This window comes from Thunnus thynnus, chromosome 16, assembly GCF_963924715.1.
Source record: "Thunnus thynnus chromosome 16, fThuThy2.1, whole genome shotgun sequence".
In the NCBI taxonomy this organism is placed as follows: Eukaryota; Metazoa; Chordata; class Actinopteri; order Scombriformes; family Scombridae; genus Thunnus; species Thunnus thynnus.
This window is the reverse complement of record NC_089532.1, coordinates 15,933,927-15,953,559: the sequence shown is the minus strand read 5'-3', so window position 1 is coordinate 15,953,559 and position 19,633 is coordinate 15,933,927. Positions and strand designations below refer to the sequence as shown.

Here is a 19,633-nt window from a genome sequence, read left to right as displayed (position 1 = left end):
GGACCAACATGTCTTCTCTTTGATTTCACCACCTGGTTCGTTGTTCAGTTGGTGGTCTTTCACTTCTACCTCCTGCGGGCTACAAACATCCCAGCTTGTGTGTGTGCGCACCCACACACCCACACACACACACACACACACACACACACACACACACACACACACACACACACACACACACACACACACATACATACATACATACATACACACATACAGTGGACACCTTATTAGCATGTTAAGTCAGGAACTGGAGAATGTTTTAGCTCCAGGTGGTGATCACTCATTAATGTCTGATCAGTTCTGCAGGTAAATGTTTACCTCAGACTGGTTAGACATCACTGGAGCCTGAAGGCTAAGGATCATTAAGTCCTCACTGGAAGTTTTTGTAATAGTTTGTAACTATTTGTAACTGTAGTGACACATAATTTGTTTCTTTAAGAACTGGAAAAAGTGCAAACAAGCCAAGCCACAGTTAAGGTGTTTAAGGTAAAGGCAAAGCAGGGTCATTTGTACATGTAGTTCTTATGTTGTCAGAAAAAAATACAGAAAATGTATAAAAGCCTTGGAAACTACAAGCCCATATTTTTTGTTATAGTAACGGGTAACATGATAGCACACCACATAGTTTGGTGGAATAGAGAGATTTAGAGAAAACACAAAAGAGGAAAGTGGGTGGGAGTTCATGAAGTTCACTCCAGAGCATCTCGCTTTCTGTGAAAACATGGGAATGTGTTTTTTTCTTATGTAAAGTCAGAGGGGAGACCACTGAGAGTGAGAGGGAAAGTCAAAGAGGGTTTGAGAGAATTACGGTTGCAATGCATCACAGTCCACTAACTTAGTGTGCTTCTTTCTGATACAGAAGATCCTGTCAAACCTGGACTGATCACTTCCTCAACCAACAAAGCTGCAAGACATCAATCAACTGAAGGTAGTGAAGTGAATGAAGGCTTTAAATATACGTTTGGAAAAAATATACAGTAACAATCAAAATTTTGGACACACACACACCATTCACTTGAATGAGAAAGTGTGTCCAAATGTTTGACTGGTACTGTAGATCATTATGAAATACCTCTAAAATGAACTCTTGATGACCCTGTCTCTATATGTGGATGTCACCATTTTTTGAACCAAAGGCTTTCATAACAAATGTAGGCCTTTTAAGTGTCATTTTGTCCCATCTCTTCTCTTAATCCCTATGCATTTTCTTTTCTCACTTTTCAAGTGGGCTTGAACTCCTTAAGTTAAAGAATGATCCCTCATTACACCACCTTACTGCTCCCGTCTTAACTGTGTAGGGCTGTGACTGGGGTTAATACTGACCCTGGGCAGGGGGAGGGAGAAAACTCTGGGAATGAGTGTAACAAGAGAGACTGAAAGGGAAACTGAGATAGTGAGCATTGACAGGATTGAGCTCTCAGGTGGGGTGTCACCCTCAGGGGAGGCAACAGTCGCTGACAAAGCTGTGTATGTGTGTGTGTGTGTCACATGAGAAGGTCTTGGCAGGTGAATTTCCTCAGGTTCTCTCTTCATGAATGACGATTATTTGGTTATTGCTCATTAGAGACCTGCACAGATTCTGGGAATTTTTTTTGGATTGTAGTCATGACAAGTTGACATATGTACCACCGAAGTGGTTCAAGCAATGGTCATTGTTCCAGAAATCATGTGTAAGTCAAATGGAAAAAGTAGAGGTATAGAAAATAAATAATGATAAAGAAGTAGCTTATCCCTTCTTTACTTAAAAATCATATTTCCACCAAAACAGTAACACTAGCTTTCACTCGATAAGGAAATAAATAACTGACATTTGCCCCTTTGACCAGCTTGTTTTTTTTGACAGTAGCTTTAGTCACGCAGCAAGTGTTGTTGACTTTGTCGCTACCTTCCCATTGTGAAAGGGTGACCTTCCTCTTTCTCTCACTCTCTGTTCTGCTCAGCTCCGTACATCTGTGTCTGTTTACCAGCCTGCCTGTGTCTCCCTCAATCTGAACTGATGAGTGCAACTCACAGCTGCTCCTCTCTTGTTTCCCGCTGGTTGGGTTGTGTGTGTGGGTCTTTTGTGTGCGTGCGTGTGTGCGTGGTGTCATTGTGCTCAGCGGTGACAGCGCCACGCTCCCAAATCAAAGACGACTGGCTCTCCACCACAACACACCTCTCTTTAATTATAGAAACAAGTAAGATTTAGATAAAGGAGTAAACGTGGGTTTACATTCTATATTGATTCTACCTGTTTTTCTACATATACCTGCATGTACAAGCATGTACTTACACAACACACATCCACATCCACCTGTGTCACTTGAACCTTTTGACCCGCATTCCTCTGTTCTCTCTCCTTCATGAATTATCTCTGTATTTTGTCAATTCCTGCTGTGTCTTTAACAGAATGACACAAATCTTGTGGTTGTTTTATCATTTGTCAGGGTGGCAATAGTCTTGGCCTGTCCTGCCTCCAAAGTGCAAAGATAAAGATGACAAAAGACAACAGGATTTATTTGAAGATGTATTTGAGAGAATTGATGCTCACTAGTGATGGATGATATAAACAGGAAGTGTTTGGTTTCAGGGAGGGCAGGGAGAGGAGAAAACAAAGGAGGTTAAAAACTCAATATGGCTTCAGGCGAGTATGGGATACCAGTGAGAGCATGACATCATCAGGACAGGTGCTGTTTGCTGTTGTTGTCATTGTTTGGGCGAGGGGCCATGAGTTTGTTTGACTGTCAGCCCAAACCAGTCGGACCCGTTTTGGACCCTCAGGACCACTTCTCACCTCAGGTGGCACGTGAAAGTGGAAAGATGGTACATTTGAGTTTGAAACATAATGAATAAAGGATTACCATATAGTGGCTACATAGCATGAATTCTCACTGTCTTTTTGCTCTTTTTTTTTCTTTTGATTTGGGGACTTTTTTGCATTCAAGTGAATTTTTATGTATTACTACAGGTGCCAAATAGCTGTCATTTACATTGATTAAACAAATAATTTGAACGTTCAGTAACCGTGTCCTATAAATACACAAATATCCTTTAAAAGATTTTGAAGATTTTTCATTATAATCTGCACTTTTTTTAGTTGATTAAACAACATTAGAGTTGAAACAATTAGTTGATTATCTTTGGGATTTAGACTGTTAGTTGGAGAAAAAGAGCAATTTGATGATGTCAAATGGTAAAGACAATTTTAGACCAATTAAGAAAATAATATGCAGATTAATTGATAATGAAAGTAATCATTAGTAGCAGCCCTAGTCATTATTTTTGATTGTTTAGCAGCAACATTCATAGCATAGGGCTAGGTTTGACATCATAATTTATCAAACAAAGACAAAATCTTGATCTATAAATTTTAAAAATTGCAAAGTGCAAAAAAAATGTACATTAAACGAGAGGGGCATGAATATCATGAGTGTCAAGAAAACTTTGCATCGTTGCCACCAGCTTATGAAGCGGCAGAAGTAGAACTCTGTACACAGAGTTGTTTTTCCCTCTTCCACTGCAGAGTCAAAGCTAGTGTATAAACTTCACGGTTGCTAATGTATGTGCACATACATTTGCATTCCTACAGTACATACATTCAAACAGTCGTCAGGAGACGGCTGGCTTATGTGGAGGTTTTCTAAGCCTCCTATAAATATTTCTGTGAAAACACTTTCTCCTTCAGGTAGAACTCGTCTCTGTGTTGTGTTTCCTGTCGGTGCCGGCGAAATGTTTCTTTGGTAATTCATTTGCAATTAGGAAATGTAAATCAGACATGTGCTGCTGGCATCTATCAGAGTCTGTATTTGTTTTACCTAAGGCATCTCAGATCTTTCCTTTTAATCACACGCACATGCACATTCGCACATTTGAACACGTGCACACTCTCTCTCACAACAAGGTCACCTCAGTGTATCACTTTAGAGCAGTGATTCTTAAACTTTTTCCTCATCAAGGACCCCTAAACTCACACAAATTAGACCATGGACCCCCATCTGATAAGATTTTTGCTTTTAGATGTTTTATGACAGAAAGTGTATGAAACCCATGACCAAAATAGTCACACATGCTGTCATGGTGTCACTTATGGATGGAATTATATTGAAAATAAATGATTCTCCTTTTTGCTGGGGACCCTCAGGGGACCTTGATGGGGACCCCACTTTGAGAACCACTGACTCTTTTTGCACGAGTCTAAGGAGACTTTAGAAGTACCGTACAAAATGAGAACCAAACTTTTTTATTCAGAAGGAATACAGAGTCTGCCTTGTTTCTGACTGACATATGTTCACTGTGTGTGAGAGAAGAACTGGGATCAACACTCTCTGCACATAAGGAGAGGTACAGCTGCTAGATAGCATTGCTTAGTTTGTGTGTGTGAAGTGAGGGAAAGTGTGTGGTGTGTGTGTGTGTGTGTGGGGGGAGTGTGGGGGGGTGGGGTGGCACAGGAATGCACACTTTCATCAGTGTGGTGGTGGTGTGTGTTTGTGTGCAAGAGGAGGCGAGTGACTTCACACAGGCGTAGTAGTAATGAAGCGTGCCAGTGTGGAGAGAGTGGAAGTTGAGTGTCAAACTGGTGAAGAGGAAGGAGGAATCTGCAACATTTGGTTTCCAGTATGTCACATTTCCACCGCATTTTAATCACCTTTATTAATGCCAAATACTGAGCATGAGAGATAAATCCTTGTTTATAAAGACTGACCAACATGACAAATGTGCAATTTTAATATTTGGACCGCGGACAAGCAACTTTTAAAAGACAGTTTTTAATATTCAGATGCCCTCCCACACGCGAAGGCACACGCTAGCCACATTTTTACACACACACAAACACACACACACACACACACATACAGACACACACACACAAGTTTTTGCAGCTATCCTTGTTAGGACATTGCATTGACTTCCATTCATTGTGTACAGCCTAACCCTAACCTTAACCATAACCAATTCATGCCTAACCCTAACCTTAACCTCAATTCACACACACACACACTACACACACACACACACACATAAACACGCATAAACACACACACACACACACACACAGTTTTATGCCACTGGCAACTGCCTTATTCCCACCAGCTGTCTGAATGCATAAAACCCAGGCTTGTTGTTAAGTCTGGGGCTTAAAAGCACTGCCAAAAAGAAAGCTGGGCAGGAATAACGGCATTAATTCTGTGATTTGAGCCACCACTCAGACTCAGCATTTAAAAGTGCTTAAAACTAGCAGCTGGTGTCAACAAGGTAATAAAAGCAGGCACAAGGGATCACTCTGCCCGACTCATGTTGGGCAGCAGGACGTCCATGTTAGTTTAAACGGTAGTCATGCGGGCAGAGAGGAGACCATGGCATGGGCCACAGCCTGCCTTATTGCCAGAGAAAGAGAGGGCAGTTAGGGTAATGTGAGGTAGTAATTTGTATTTTATCAGCTTGTGTCACAGAAATATAACGTACAATAGATTGATGCTGGCACATCACGCCCTCTATGTTTAGTTTCCTGTGTTGTGTTTCCAGCTCAAGCTGTTCCTGAAATGGCTTGAGAGAGCTTTGCCAGTGACATCATTCTCACTGCAAAGTCTCCCTCCCTCCCTCCCTCCCTCCCTCCCTCTCAGGTGAAAGGTATCATTTGCCACAGCTCCTGCCAAGTCAGGAGTTGGAAAACTTTAATTTCCCTGGCTCCAGAGACGGCGCCAGAGGTTTGATGTCCATTACCCAAGCCCCGAAACAAGAGTTGACGTGGACTTGGAGTGAGCAAAGCACTCTGTGGCAACATTAGCTAACCCCAGAACCTCCGTATCATCTTTCTTGCTGTCTCTTCGACTCTTCATTTCTCCTCCCCTCCCCTCTTTGCTCTCACTTTCCCTCCCTCGTTGTCTCTCCTCTCTGAGGGCATCCTCATCAGCAAGGTTGAGATTCTTGTTAAAAAGTCAAGACTTGGCTGGACCCGGGCCACAGAGTGCATTATGATCCACCTCCTCTCCGCTACCCATTAACTTGTCCTTCATGATGTGGCAGCGGCTTGTAAACGCCTCAGCACTTCAGCGCTCGAGCTCCTCGGCTCTTAAATCCACACACCACAGTCTGTAAAACATTTTGACTGTCCTCACCACTTTGCACTGTTGTATATCCCTTTGAGAGGGAAACTCAGCCAAGTGAGCGGTTGTTGTGTATCTCAGGCACACACAGTGTGATAAAGATTAAAAACTTTAATTACATTACATTAACATTACAAATACCTTTAAGAAATTATACTTTATATGTCAGTGGTTTCCACCTCGGGGGCGGGACTCGTCTAGATATTTTTGAGGGTTGACCAGATGAAGGGATAGAAAGAAGAGAAAAAAAAAGACTTAATATCAATTTTTAGCTTTTTGCTCTATAACACTGGATGCATTCACGTCTTCAGGCCACTAAAAATCATTTCAATTAAGCAGCCTGATAATGAAAAATAACTCTCAGGGTGACCTACATACAACTCCTGTCCATAATAAGGCCATAATCTGTAAGTAGACAATACTTCATTATAAGGGCTCACAATCCAGGTAGGTTGGGAATCACAGGTACTGTATGTGTGGTTGTAATATTATTCAGGAAGCTGGTTTTAAAAGCTACAGCTTTGCAGTATTTGCACATATGAAATTTTACTTAATAGTGAGGCTGTTTTATGAAATCTACACAGAGCTGTCAGTCAAAGTGGAGGATAAGTGCAAGGTGTCCTGAAGGTTAATGGCTGAGGAAACGCTGAGCGATTTAAACACCATATGGATAGGCTCATCATCTACAAGCTGTTCAAGGTTGAACCCATCCAGAACACTGTAGGATTGAGATAATAGCCTTCTTCGCCCAACTGTTGTTAAGCTACCAATCTCCTGTCAGCTGCAAAGGAACTGATAGGCATTAGGACCCGAGACCTCGGGCAACTTTCTCTTTCTGTTTCTTTCTCTCTCTGCTCAATTTTTCCTCTTTCGTCAGTCCGTCAGTGACACAACAAGGAGGTGTTGATGACACACCTTTTCCTTTCAGACCACCATTTTCTTCCTCTTCTTCTCATTTCCTCATCATTCCCATTTCTCTTCTCTCCCTTTTACTCCTCAGACATACACATCCGTTGGAGAGTGGCTCGCCCTCAGAGCCATCTGTTTCTAGGCAGCCTGTGAGCGTTGCTGAAATATGTAGGGCCTAATTAATTCAACCAAATTGTTTTAGAATAGATTAATACAATAATGGCAGCGTATGAAAGGTTATTTCAAGTACACCACTCAGCTAATCTCATCAAAGGGTAGATTTCACTGCTCTGCACTCAGCGAACACCCACTGCCATATAGACCCCTGATATACAGAAAGACGATCTGTACGTAGCGGAGAACTTCGCAGTGAGGGGGCTGATTTCACAATCAAAATAGAAAGGCAATTATTAGAGAAAGGGTTGATTGGTACTATAGATAATGGAATAAATACAAACATACAAATGAAATACAAGTGCAGGGCCTTCATAAAATCTCTCAGAGATCAATTTCATTTCAAAATGTTGTATTACACGTATTATTGTGGGTCAGAATTGCATAAGAATAACATTTAACTCATTATTTTGGAAATTGAGTGATGATGCAGCAGCCATTCTTTTAAGAAAATCCCTGAAAACTTATTCAAATTTGCCTTAATATCAATATAGTATGTTTTCTAGTCTAGTGTCCTACTGTAAAAACAAAGAATGATGATAATACACAGTATGAATCTGACTCTAATGAATGGTTTATTTTGGCTGTAAAATGACCCTCCTCATCAATATTAGTTAAAAGTGAGTTACTATTACTCTATTATGAGAACCGTGACATTGCCTGGTCTAGACAGGTAATCACTAGAGTCATTTTTAGTGCTTGTCCTCATTATTTTGGTATATAACTTGTTGTATCCAGCATTTAAGGTCAAATTCTCAGTATTTGTAAAGCCTTGGAGGGAGTCAAAGCTTGTTTTTGAACCAGTAACCTTTTTACTTTTAGATTCAGGCTTCACTGCTCGTACATTTAAGAAGATGGATCTGCGATTGTTTTTCTTTTGATTGTTGTTCAGCAGAACAGCTGGCGATGTTTTAAATCCTGTGACCTCTAGGAACAAAACAATAGTCACTCACTTGAAGGCACATAATAAATGATGACAACAAACTCATTATAAAGGGTTTCATTCCAAAGTGCTTGGTATCAATTTTTGGGAAAGGCAATGTTTCTTAGATTGATTATTATTTTATTTGTTGTTGTCTATTGATCCCTGAAGGAGAAATGTGACCTTGTAGGTGAAAAAACGTCTCCCCATTCGCTACACTTCACACCCTGAGATGCTATTTTTTGAGGATACGTTTTCTGTCAGCAGGGAACTTCATTAATATTTTGTAGTCCTGTCCTTGCTGCTGTCGGCCATTATTTTGATTAATCAGGTAGAGAAAAACGGATGAATTTCACCATCAAGCCAACAACATTTTTGAAGTACAAATGTCACATTATTTAAATGGCGGGTGTCTCATTTTAGAATTGAACTCCTCATGTGCTATTCCTTTGAGACAGAGAGGCTGTGCCATCAGTCACCTGGACTAACCTCTGTGGGGAATGATACAGACAAGCAGAAGTCACAGGGCCGTTGTTCATCAAGATTAATACCAGCTCACTGTCCTCCCCAGAGAGGAAAACTAACAGATTCCCTACTTGACTTCCAGAGCCGGCTCCTATAGACGGCTCTGGTTCATTAACACGGGTATTATGGCTGAACCTCTTGCAATTAGGAATGTGTTTAAGACAGAGCCATGCACATACAAGCGCACATACACTACCATATTACACTTACACTTACGTCAGTGTGTGCACATGTCTGGGTACACAATTACCCATACACCTACACCTATACACACACACACACAAACACACACACACACACTGTCGCACGGTGTCGGGTGCATCTTTTAAGAGGAGGAATATGATAATGAACCTGGCTTGATAGAGTAATTAACTGGGCTAAATGGAAATCCCACGAGGTTCAGTGATAGTTAGCAGATGTTCTCTGAAATACATTAAAGACCAAACGTCTTGTGAAGGGGGAGAAAGCGAGAAAGAGCAAAAGAGAGAGGATGTTGCCACTGTAGATAAAGTTTGGGGTTTTTCAAATAAGGAGTAGAATGTGAGGTCTGGACTTAAGTGGTGTTTGTCTTTTATATGGGGAACAATGTCTCTGTAGGGGGGATGAATCAGCTGATCAGAGTCATCTGTCTTACAGGAGTAACAGAGCCACTAAAAGAGAACAACCTCGAGCAAACTTTGTGTTAAATAGAGAGCTTTTATGACCAGGAGAAATTTCTGGTGATGCGGTTAGTTAAATTTGTTTTTCATTATGTCAGCTAAGCAGCATGTTTAGAGTTAGGAGCGAGCCAGTAAATGTGACCCAATAAATCTGGCACTGTACATGTTTCTGATTTAATAAAATCTGTAACACACCAATATTTTTCTCAGATAGAGTAACCGTTTCCAGGAACACTGATAAATACAGGTGTGGTGGAAACAATATTTTTCTCATGGCTTCTATTTCACCATTGTTTCACATCTTTTGTAGCTGATGATTGTCCTTTTCCAAGACACTTATGTTCTATTTTAGGGCATGATTCTGATTCATAGCCACAAGCTTTTTGACTCAACTAATGTATCAGTGGTAGAGCTGAAAGCATTAAATGACACACTGTTTAAAGGTGGTCATTAACTGTGAGTCATAACTGAAAGTAAAAGTTAAAAACAAAATGTTTTTTTTCAACCTGTTTTTAACCTTTCCTGACCTCTGTCATCTTACCCTTTTGCCTTTCCAATGAGGATCACAATTGAAAAAAAAACTTGTAGCTTTGTAGTTGTATATTAGGACTGGATGATTGCAGCTTTCATTACTGTCAAATAAATCTAACTATAATCTAGGCCTTGCTTCTTTGAAATTAAGTAAAGGCCTGATAATGAGGAGGGAGTAGATGACTTAAAATGACATTTCTCAGTCTGTATTGTTGAGTTTGAGGTAGTAGTAAAAAGCAAAAAATTAACATCATACTCTCTTTTGAACCATATAATGTTCAAGTATTCAGTTACAATAAATTGCTGGCTGGCTGTGTCTGATAAGCTCAATCTATATCTTGGCTGTTGCCTTCTATACAGCAATATCAGTGGCACGACCAGAGGCGGTAAAGTCGCTCTCCACAGCTAGCTAACTTGCTAAGTCACACTGAGAAGAGCCATCTGCTTCCCTGTCTGAACTTTAGAACAAAGACGCCAGGCGGTCAAAGTTTCTCTCAAACAGAGAAATGCACCCTGACTCAATCACAAGCAGACGCATACAAGGCAGAGCAGCATGAACGCATATACATACACACGCGTGCACACTCATATGCACTCCACCCACATATGCACATTTGTTTTGGACTTGTTTCCTTCTGGTCTGGAGTCTAATGGACCATCCCATTCTTAGTTCAATGGCTCATCTGAGCGAACAAATATAATTTTAGATATTTCCTCTTTTTGCAAACTCAGAAATAGTTCCCTGGAAAAAAACAACTAAATGAGACATGTGGTAAAAAAGCATGTGCATGTGTTTGTTCTTGCAGAGAGGAACACCTGTTAATATTGAGTTTATTACTGAATTTATTCCAGTCAGTCCATGTGGTCAGTAGGTGTAAAGCAGCTGCAGGAAGTGTAATAATGACTTCCTGTTTACTCCGCCTCCTCCCTCCCACTCACCGGTTACAGCCGGCCATGTGGTCCTGCATGTACCAGCTCCATCACTAATAGACAGGCACTGGACACAAACCTATGGCTAAAAAACACACACCTCACCAAGTCTCACACTCACTCACGTAAGCTGATGTGATCCTCATTTGCCGTGAGTGACACGCCAGATATTTTGTGGGTGAGCTTGAACTTCCAGTGACCTCACACTTTAATGTATTGATCAATCAGTGTTCCATTAACGCCACCCCCGCCTCCTTCTAATCTAATCTTTGTTTTCTCTTTCCGACTCCTGCAGGCACATCCACACTATCACACATCAACAAAGAGCAAAAAAACCTGGAAAACCTTTTAGCCAGCCTTACTTTGACATACATAATGTGTTCCAGAGGAGTACACTTGAATCCTCTGCCAGTTTAATCTGTTTACATTAAGTGTGAAGAATGCCTGAGCATGAACCCTCCGGCCCTAACACGAGACGACAGCTGATATCAAGCTATAACACTTGGTCTGTTAGTGTTTTTCACACAGATGAAGCAGAGTGAATTATTAGCCAGGACGGTAACTGTCCATAACCTGACATGAAGAAATATTACTGACACTTTGACATTTTGTTATCTGAAACACCTAAGATGAAAACCAGAAGGCAAGTGAGTTACAGTTGTGGTCATATCTATCATAAACAGTGCAGTGTAAGCGTCACTGTCGATAAAACATAACAGTTCTGCGTGCAACATTGCACCAGCAGGCTGCCTTACAGTCTTCCTCTGTACTGATGTGGAAGTTGATATATTGCACTTCTCTCTCTGATGGTAAATCCTATTGGCTAGTTCTCTCTGATAACTTGTGGCACAACACAGAGAGAAGTTCTAAATCATACAGCTAGATCTGCTGCTTTTTTTCTTTTTTTTTTACGACCTGACAAAGATCCAATTAAGATTGAAATGCTGTCAGCAGAGATGCTATATGTAGAGCGTTGCAGTGCAGGAACAACTGCGCATTTAGCCATCTGAGCTTTTCATGAACACAGGAATCTGCGTTTACAGGGAGTTTCTTTGGCGAGTCTTCCTACAGTAAGTCCAGCTCATAAACATAATGTTAGGGGTTAGTGAGGAGCTAGCAGTTTGGTCTCTGGGGAGCCAGAAGTATCCTAACAACCAATGCAGGCTCAGTGGAGGGTGGTTTCTCTGTGGCCCTCAGATAAGAGTGTGAATGTGTGTTTACATGTAAAGACACCTGAGGGAATCATGAAAAACCATCACATAATACTTGCATATAAGAATCAGTTCTCTTTCGTACAGCATTTATAGAACCTACAGAAACAGTCTACATGTATTATTTTGATGATTTTTATGTTTTAATTCAAACTAGTTGTCTTCAACATGGCATACAGTGGTTAGAGCTATAATTCATTTGTCAGTGTCTGACCACCCTGTGCTGCCATGGTAACCTCTTTAATAGTCCACAGAGTATGGACCTGACATCTGCCATGGTGTGCTTGCCTTGTTTGATTATTGAAAGCCCAGGCAAAGGCAAAGGCACTTTGATAAATACAGAAAATGTTCCTCTCACAAATAAATGATTGTAGCTCCCAGTTCCTTCAAATACGTGGGACATACTGCATATACTCTATATATTTTTTTTAACTATTAAGTTAAATAATTTCTGCTACTTAACAATCACATTTGCTTTGTTTTTGTATCGAATGTCATTTCTGCATTTTAAATCATGGTAACTATTTGGCATAAAGCAGTTAAACCTTTTGTAGAGGTCCTAATGTAGACACGTACAGCTTCATGTTTCTCAACATATCCCAAATGACCATGAGGTTGGTTTTGTTTTATATGTTACATCTCCACCCACGTTTATATTTCCTTTCACCAAGCACAAGGGTCAACTCAGTCAAGCGCCTCTTTTAATCTGCGCAACATTCCCAGGAACAAAATCGCTTCATGCTGGTTAACCATTACCATACTCAATTAATCATTCCCCGAGCCTATATGAGAATTTCACGATGCCTGCCTCCTCCTCCTCCCCTTTTCCTCATGCCACTAGTCTTACTTCATCACATCCTTGTTGACACCCGCTGGCCGCACGGCGACAAAGCCTGCCTTTCATGTGCTCCCCAGCCGGCTCGGAAACACCGGTGTTGCAAGCCCCCCGAAGCGCCATCTGCCACCGGCCCTCTGAGCGGTTGATAAAGTTAGCATCTCCGCTTTGCATCCTCCCCTTGGATACCGACTAACAGACGCACATGGAGACAAACCTACACAAACACATACAGCACACACACACGCACACAGCACGTTTCTGCTCTAGCATATCTATGCTGAGCTGGGAGAGGAAATGACTACCTGAGTGATCTCCAACTCCTGTTCTCCCCAGAGGTAGACACAGAAAACAGGGAGAGGAGATGAGGGCAACAAGAGGGTGATGGAAGGAGGAGGATAATGGCAGCAGAGGTTGAAAGGTTGAATAATCACTTAAAGAGAGAAAGGGGGTTGTTTGATCAGGGCAGTAAGTGTTTACTCAGTGTACCCTTAGAAAAATAAATCTAAGGAATGATCTCTCAACAGATTTATATAGTTTTGTGAAGTTGCTTCAACATATGTATGCACTGTATATATATGTTTATACTGTCTATAGTGACTTATTTCTATAATATTAATACAAATTTATCAGAGAGTGATGAAAATTAGATGTAAGAAATGTAATATAAAAGGTCTGAGACAGGTGACTGTCTGCTCTGCAAGTTTTTGCAGTTTTGTATAAACTTTCCCTGATTTCAGAAGTAATTAGAGCCTGAAAGAAATTAAATGAAACTGACAGTGGTTCACTGAACACATCTTTTCCATGGTGTTTCTTCAGCTTGGTTTCTCTGTCAAGATAGTGTGACGTTTTAATTCTGTCGCTGGATGATTTTATTGTAGGGAAATATCTCTCTGCTCTTGTTTCCAGATGGAAACGATAACGATGAGTTAAAATCCAACGCTAAACTCTTACAAAGAAACCCATGGGTCTGTTTTCCCGACGAAAGGGTCAGATTTGTTCGAGTAAGTGATTTAAGTCCTCGCCTGTCAGTCAACAGATTCCGCTGAAATTGGCAGCTTTATCGGAGTACATCTTTCATAGATTAATTTAATCAGATTCTACTTTAAATGCATTTCAGCACCGCGATAACCCCAAACAAATCTATAATGACGGCTTTAGCCCCAAACTAAAACAAGCCAAAGTGTCTAATGGAGTCATCAGCCCACTCAGATTATCATCATCTGTTTAGGCTAGCTACCTCTGTGTTCCATGCTCCTGCACACACACACACACAAACACACACACACACACACGCATGCATATCCCTCAGATTCCCAACTACAAGGAGCAAAGAAGCGTCAGGAGATGTTTAATTAAGACAACAGATCAATTAACAGCTCAATTAGCCTGGCTAATTAGGGGCTCAGTTGGAACAAAAGCTCGCTCTCCTCTGCTCTCTCTTTCTCTCGGTGTCTCTCTCCTCTCTCTCTCTCTCTCTCACGCACGCGCACACGTGCACACTCGTACACCCACATCCTCTCACAGGGTTTGAGCGCAGGACATGGTTGCCGCTAAACCTCGCTACAGACCAAATAATCCTACTTAATCGTCAGTCCAGATTTTGGCTGAAAATTGCCTGGAAGGGAGGATAGGAGCAGGAATTCTCTCTCCCGCTCGGTTTTATCTTTGAATCCAGGACACTGGTGATTTCAGAGGACTAATTGAAGTTACAGTAGCCTGGAGGTTGGGGCGCATTTTAGTTAAGCTGTTTTTTTTTTTTTTTTTCAACAGCATCAGGGATTACATCATCAACACATATGTTCAGATGTTTGAACCGATGCACGCACACATCCATAAACTCACACGAGTAAAAAGTCATTTTCACATTATTCACCTCCTCAGTGCTGGAAATGTTTTTGTGCGTGTGTGTGTACAGAAGCCATGTTGCCAGGTGTACCTGGACTTCCTCTGTGTATTAGGTCTTTTGGGGGTGGTGGTGGGGACACTGCCGACGTTTACATGCCTCTGAGTCTACATGTATTTGGCAGAAGCTCACCCTCTGGACCCCCGTGCGCAGTCAATTAGGAGAATTATGCTAGTAGGTACACAGCCCCATTATTGTGTGTGTGTGTTAGAGAGAGACACAGGGAGAAGATGTGTTTCCATTCAAACAGTTTTCCAAAAAGTCAGCAGAAGAAAAAATCAGTCATCAAAAATATCAAAATAAATCAGTGTCTCCTTGAATTTGTCTTATGGCTGTAACAAGATCATATGATTATGATTAAAATTGCACCTGTAACCTACTATAATGCTGTCAAATAAAGATGTTTCCTCTCTGCTTTCCACCTAATATGACATTTGATATATTTGTGAATTAATTTCTCCTTTGCTTACACATACTATGCACTGTTTTAGTCTGCTGCCTATTTCAGTTTTTGTCGTTTGGGCATCTGGTAACATAGGATATCAGAAATATGGTGATGCTATATCAGGAAGGAGAAGAAGCAGCATTATTTTTGAAAAATGTGTTTCCACCACCCGTTATCACATCACCATTATATGTATTTCTATTTCAGTTGGACCTTAAACAGTTTTTTGATATTTTGATCTTCTGCCTTTATGTTTGTAACATTTTTGTGCATTTTTTAAAGCACAAATTCCAAATGTGCATAAAAGCAGGTGGATGGAAACATACTTGGAGAGACTGACAGACAGAGGGGGTGTGTTTGTTCGTGTTGATGGTGGGTAGTGTAACCTCTGATGAGTCCGAGATAGATGTCCTCATCTGCCCTTCCCCTGCTGTCCCTGGGGTGTTTGTCTGTGCGTATTTGTGTGTGTACAAGGTAGTATGCATGCATATGCACTTGTGTGTGTGTGTGTGTGTGTGTGCGTGTGTGCCTGAGTGTGTCAAGCAGGGTTCAGATGCCCGGTCACCCCATATATCTCCAATGTAGCAGACAGGTCTGGGGTTCTGTTGCTGATGCACTGTCTGCTCTCATTACTGAGCAGGCCCAGGAGCAGGCCCAGACACACACACACACACACACACACACATACACACGCACACATGCGCACGCACACACGGTCTTGCTGGGACAATTAAATATGGCTGGGAACTCTGGAAGAATCAGCCTAAAGTGAAGGAGACGGCTGGAAAACATGCTCGGGCTGATGCATGTACCTTCCCAGTACAGCCAGGATTCATACACACCCCCATTACCACACTGACACACACGCACACACACACACACACATATACACACACACAAAACCACAATGGGACACACTGTGCAAGTCTTGTGACAGGATGACTGACAGAAGGACAGGCTGTTGCCACATGACTTCCTCTCTCTCTCTACTCACACACACACACACACACACACACACACACACACACACACACATACACTTACTACCCTATGTTCCAGTGTTAATAAATTGTGTCCCAGCAGCTGTGTGCTCTGACTGCACCCTCCGTCTGCTGTGTGATCTGATCTGGCGATGACGTCCAGTAGGCACTGACTCTCCTCCTTCCTGTTTCTCTTCCACTTACTGTCCATCTGAACCTGCTATCCAAATAACACATCCCGCACTTTGAGTACGCAGTTAGCTCTGTGAATGGATTCCTACCAGTTACTGAAAAAAAAAACATTAATGCAGAGAATTGGGGAATTTTATACTTGAGTGCTGTACTTAAGTTTTCTGGCAGCTTCATGAAAGTTCTTCTTTCGCTGCTGTCTGCCTCGATATGTAAAATACCTCCCACACATATACATGTCATACATTACCTGTCTCTTAGGATATTGACCTCTGGTCTTTGTTAAATATGAAGGGCATGTAAACACACACATAATCCAAGGAGTACGTGACCCTGCTTGACCAGGTCTCCCTTACAAAAGAGATTTCCAATCTCAAGTGGGACTTTCCAGGTTAAAGAAAGGTTAAATAAAACCCTAATAGTGGAAAGGGCACGTAGAGCAAAAGCGCTGTATGTATATCTCATTAAACTTTGTGTAGTCTGTGTGTGTGTGTGTGTGTGTGTGTGTGTGTGTGTGTGTGTGTGTGTTTGTGTATGTGTATGTGTGTGTGTGTGTGTGACCGGTTGGCCTTAGAAGACTGATAGGAGGAATCTTGCTGTTACCAGAAATAGGTCACTTATTATCCCTTTAGGCTACCATGCAGCTCTGCTCAATCACTTCTTTACATTCTTAGCATTCTCATTCTCCCTTCTTTTATTTATTTATATATATATATATATATATATATATAAATATATAGACAGAGAGAGAGAAAAGAGAAGAGAGAGACATCGAGAGCAAAGCAGCGCAGCCAGCCAGAGGAAGATTCCAGCAGTGGGTAATTGGCCTTAAGCCATTCCTCTGGCCTGCTGCTCTCTGAATAATGCATGGTCTTTTTAATGAAGCCCCTTTTTGTTGTCTTTTTACTTCTCTAGGATGTAGGGTAAAATTAGCATACTCCTGTGTCTGCATCTTAATGAGGGTTTGGTTACTAAGGCTTGGTTGTGCTCAGAGCTACACCCATTCTCACTGATCTTAGTTTAAAGGTAAGATAAGGATAGCCCTGAAAAGAATTCCACGCTGCCGGTTGATGTAGACAATGTGGCATCATCAAAGTCCTTTCAAATTGATGAAGGAAATGTAGTTGCATACTGCTTTGTCTTGTGATGCAGTTATACAGGAAGTCTGAAGTTCAGGCCACAGGTGGCTATTACTTATAACCTTTCTTTTATAAGCATTTCATGTCATTTCTTTCTTGGTTTTAATATTCCCACTGCAGCAAATCTCTGCAGCATACAGTACGTGAATGCCCCAAAGTACTTGCACGTGAACATTTTCACGAGGCTTACAGTAAGACCCTCTCACCGCTGTCCAGACCTGAGAGTGCTGTTCTTTTGCTCCAGACATACTGGAGTCTGGAGTGTTTGAGCCTGTCCTTGAGAGGGGCAGGAGAGCATTCCTCAATCATTGGGGCATGTACAACAGTTCCCTAATCCTACTGTAGACCCCCTTTCATCTACAGGCTAATGCTTTGTGAAGCACTGAGCTGTGATCAGGCCCAGCCCTGGAGAAACGGTGGAGCTGAGCAGGTCAAAGGGGGCAGAGGAGAGAGGAAAAAAAAAAAAAAAAAAAAAGGAGCGAGAAGTTGGAAACTGTAAGCAGGGCAATTTAAAAACTGTTCTGTTTGTCATATAGTTTTGATAGTAATGAAGATGGAAGCGTCTGTATCCTCTCTTGGTGATCTCACAATGGTTGATGGTTATGTGACATGCAGCGTAGGATGGAGATGGATGAACAATGGAGGCCTCATAGTGTGTGTGAAAATTGATTTGTGAATCATGAAACAGTAATTTCTCAGGTTTCTTCGTCTTTAGGATGAAGATGACAAATTACATTCTCTACACAAGCAATATTTGGCTGCTGATTTGTTGGTATTTACTGTAGACGTATAAGCAGCAGCTGAATGATTTTTACAACATCTGCCTTCATTTGTCCAGGCCATCAAGTCACCAGCCTCACAAATGATACTTGTTTCTGGCATTTCTTTATTGACTGATTTATCACGAACTGAGAGGAGTGGCAAGTCAAGGATATCACGGATGACAACAACAATTCTGGCCTAACAAACCGCACTTGGCTCAGATTCTGTTTTTCTCCAGAGTTGCCTGGATAATTAACCTGTACATTAACTTCCCAGCTGATAGGAAACTGCATGTGGATATGAGCTCAGTGAGTCATGGAGATTGATCCTGAGTGTGATGGGATGGCAGAGGCAGGAAGCCTCACGGTTTGGCAGACTCTGCCATACCTGTCAATTCTCACATTCTGTTCAGTCTACCAAGTTCAGAGAGAGTCTCATTTCCTAGTTTGGCTCGAGAAGGAGTTTGGCACAGGAACAGAATAAGAAGCGAAGTTACATGCTACCTCGCTGGGACTGTGTACCAGCAAACTTTCTAACAGCTTGAGCAACTGACTGGTTCTCTGTGATGGACTGACGTCACAGCTGGGTTGTTGTTCCAGCTGACAGTATCTGCAATTATCATATCTATTGAAAAGTATTGTCTTATTTTGACAGAATGATAAAACGGAGGCAAGCTTAGTTGATGACATTAAACTCTCCATCTAGGATATACCTACTGTCGTAACCTTGTCATTTTAGTTTCCCCCATTGTTGGAAACCAGTTTGCCAATCACTACTGGCTACAGGTACTGTGTGTATCGCTGTTTGTTACTGTGAAGTTGGTGATCACTTCTCACAGCTGATGGTGCACACCACTGCACATCTTTAACTGTTGGCACAAACCTTTCCTCTGTGCTGGGTGAAAGCCTGTGGGACTTTGGGTCAACCCACTGCTGGGCACTGGGCTCCGAGTAATGGGCTAGTGGCAGCAGGCGCTGGGCACTGGGTAGTGAGTTGGGACACAATAGCAGAGGGCTAGTCCAGGCCAAAATCAGGCCAAGTAGATGCAATCAGTGGTGCATGAGGAGATCTGGCACAGGCTTTCAGCTGCCTCTCCTCTCCTCAGTGGTGAACTGCAGTGATGAGCACTAGGACCAGCTACTTTCTGTCCTGTCTCAATTAGTACTATTCTCTGTTCTCTTTACACACTTACGGAGGAGAGGCGGTGACCTCTGTCCCTTTTTTTTACTTAATGTAGCAACACATGAATATGCTATGTTTCATAACATATCTGATCTTGTGAAGTTTCCCAGAAAAGGTGATGAAATTTGGTGCAGATTATGGTGAAAATATAGACATATTCTGAGAAAGTACACAGTATCCAGTACCAGGAAATGATACAGTGGTTCTATTGTTAGGTAGAGTTAAAAGCAATTGTTGATTTACAGAGG

The 19,633-nt window shown here is 41.7% G+C and overlaps 1 protein-coding gene across 24 annotated transcripts in view; it reads left to right on the top strand.

The window, feature by feature from the left end:
• LOC137199626 (uncharacterized) overlaps window positions 1–19,633 on the top strand; it is a 177,660-nt gene that overhangs the window by 7,941 nt on the left and 150,086 nt on the right. For all 24 annotated transcript variants that reach the window (XR_010931821.1, XR_010931820.1, XR_010931819.1 and 21 more), the window contains one exon: window positions 863–931. The gene's annotated coding sequence lies outside the window, so the exon portion shown is untranslated. The remainder of the gene's footprint in view (window positions 1–862; window positions 932–19,633) is intronic.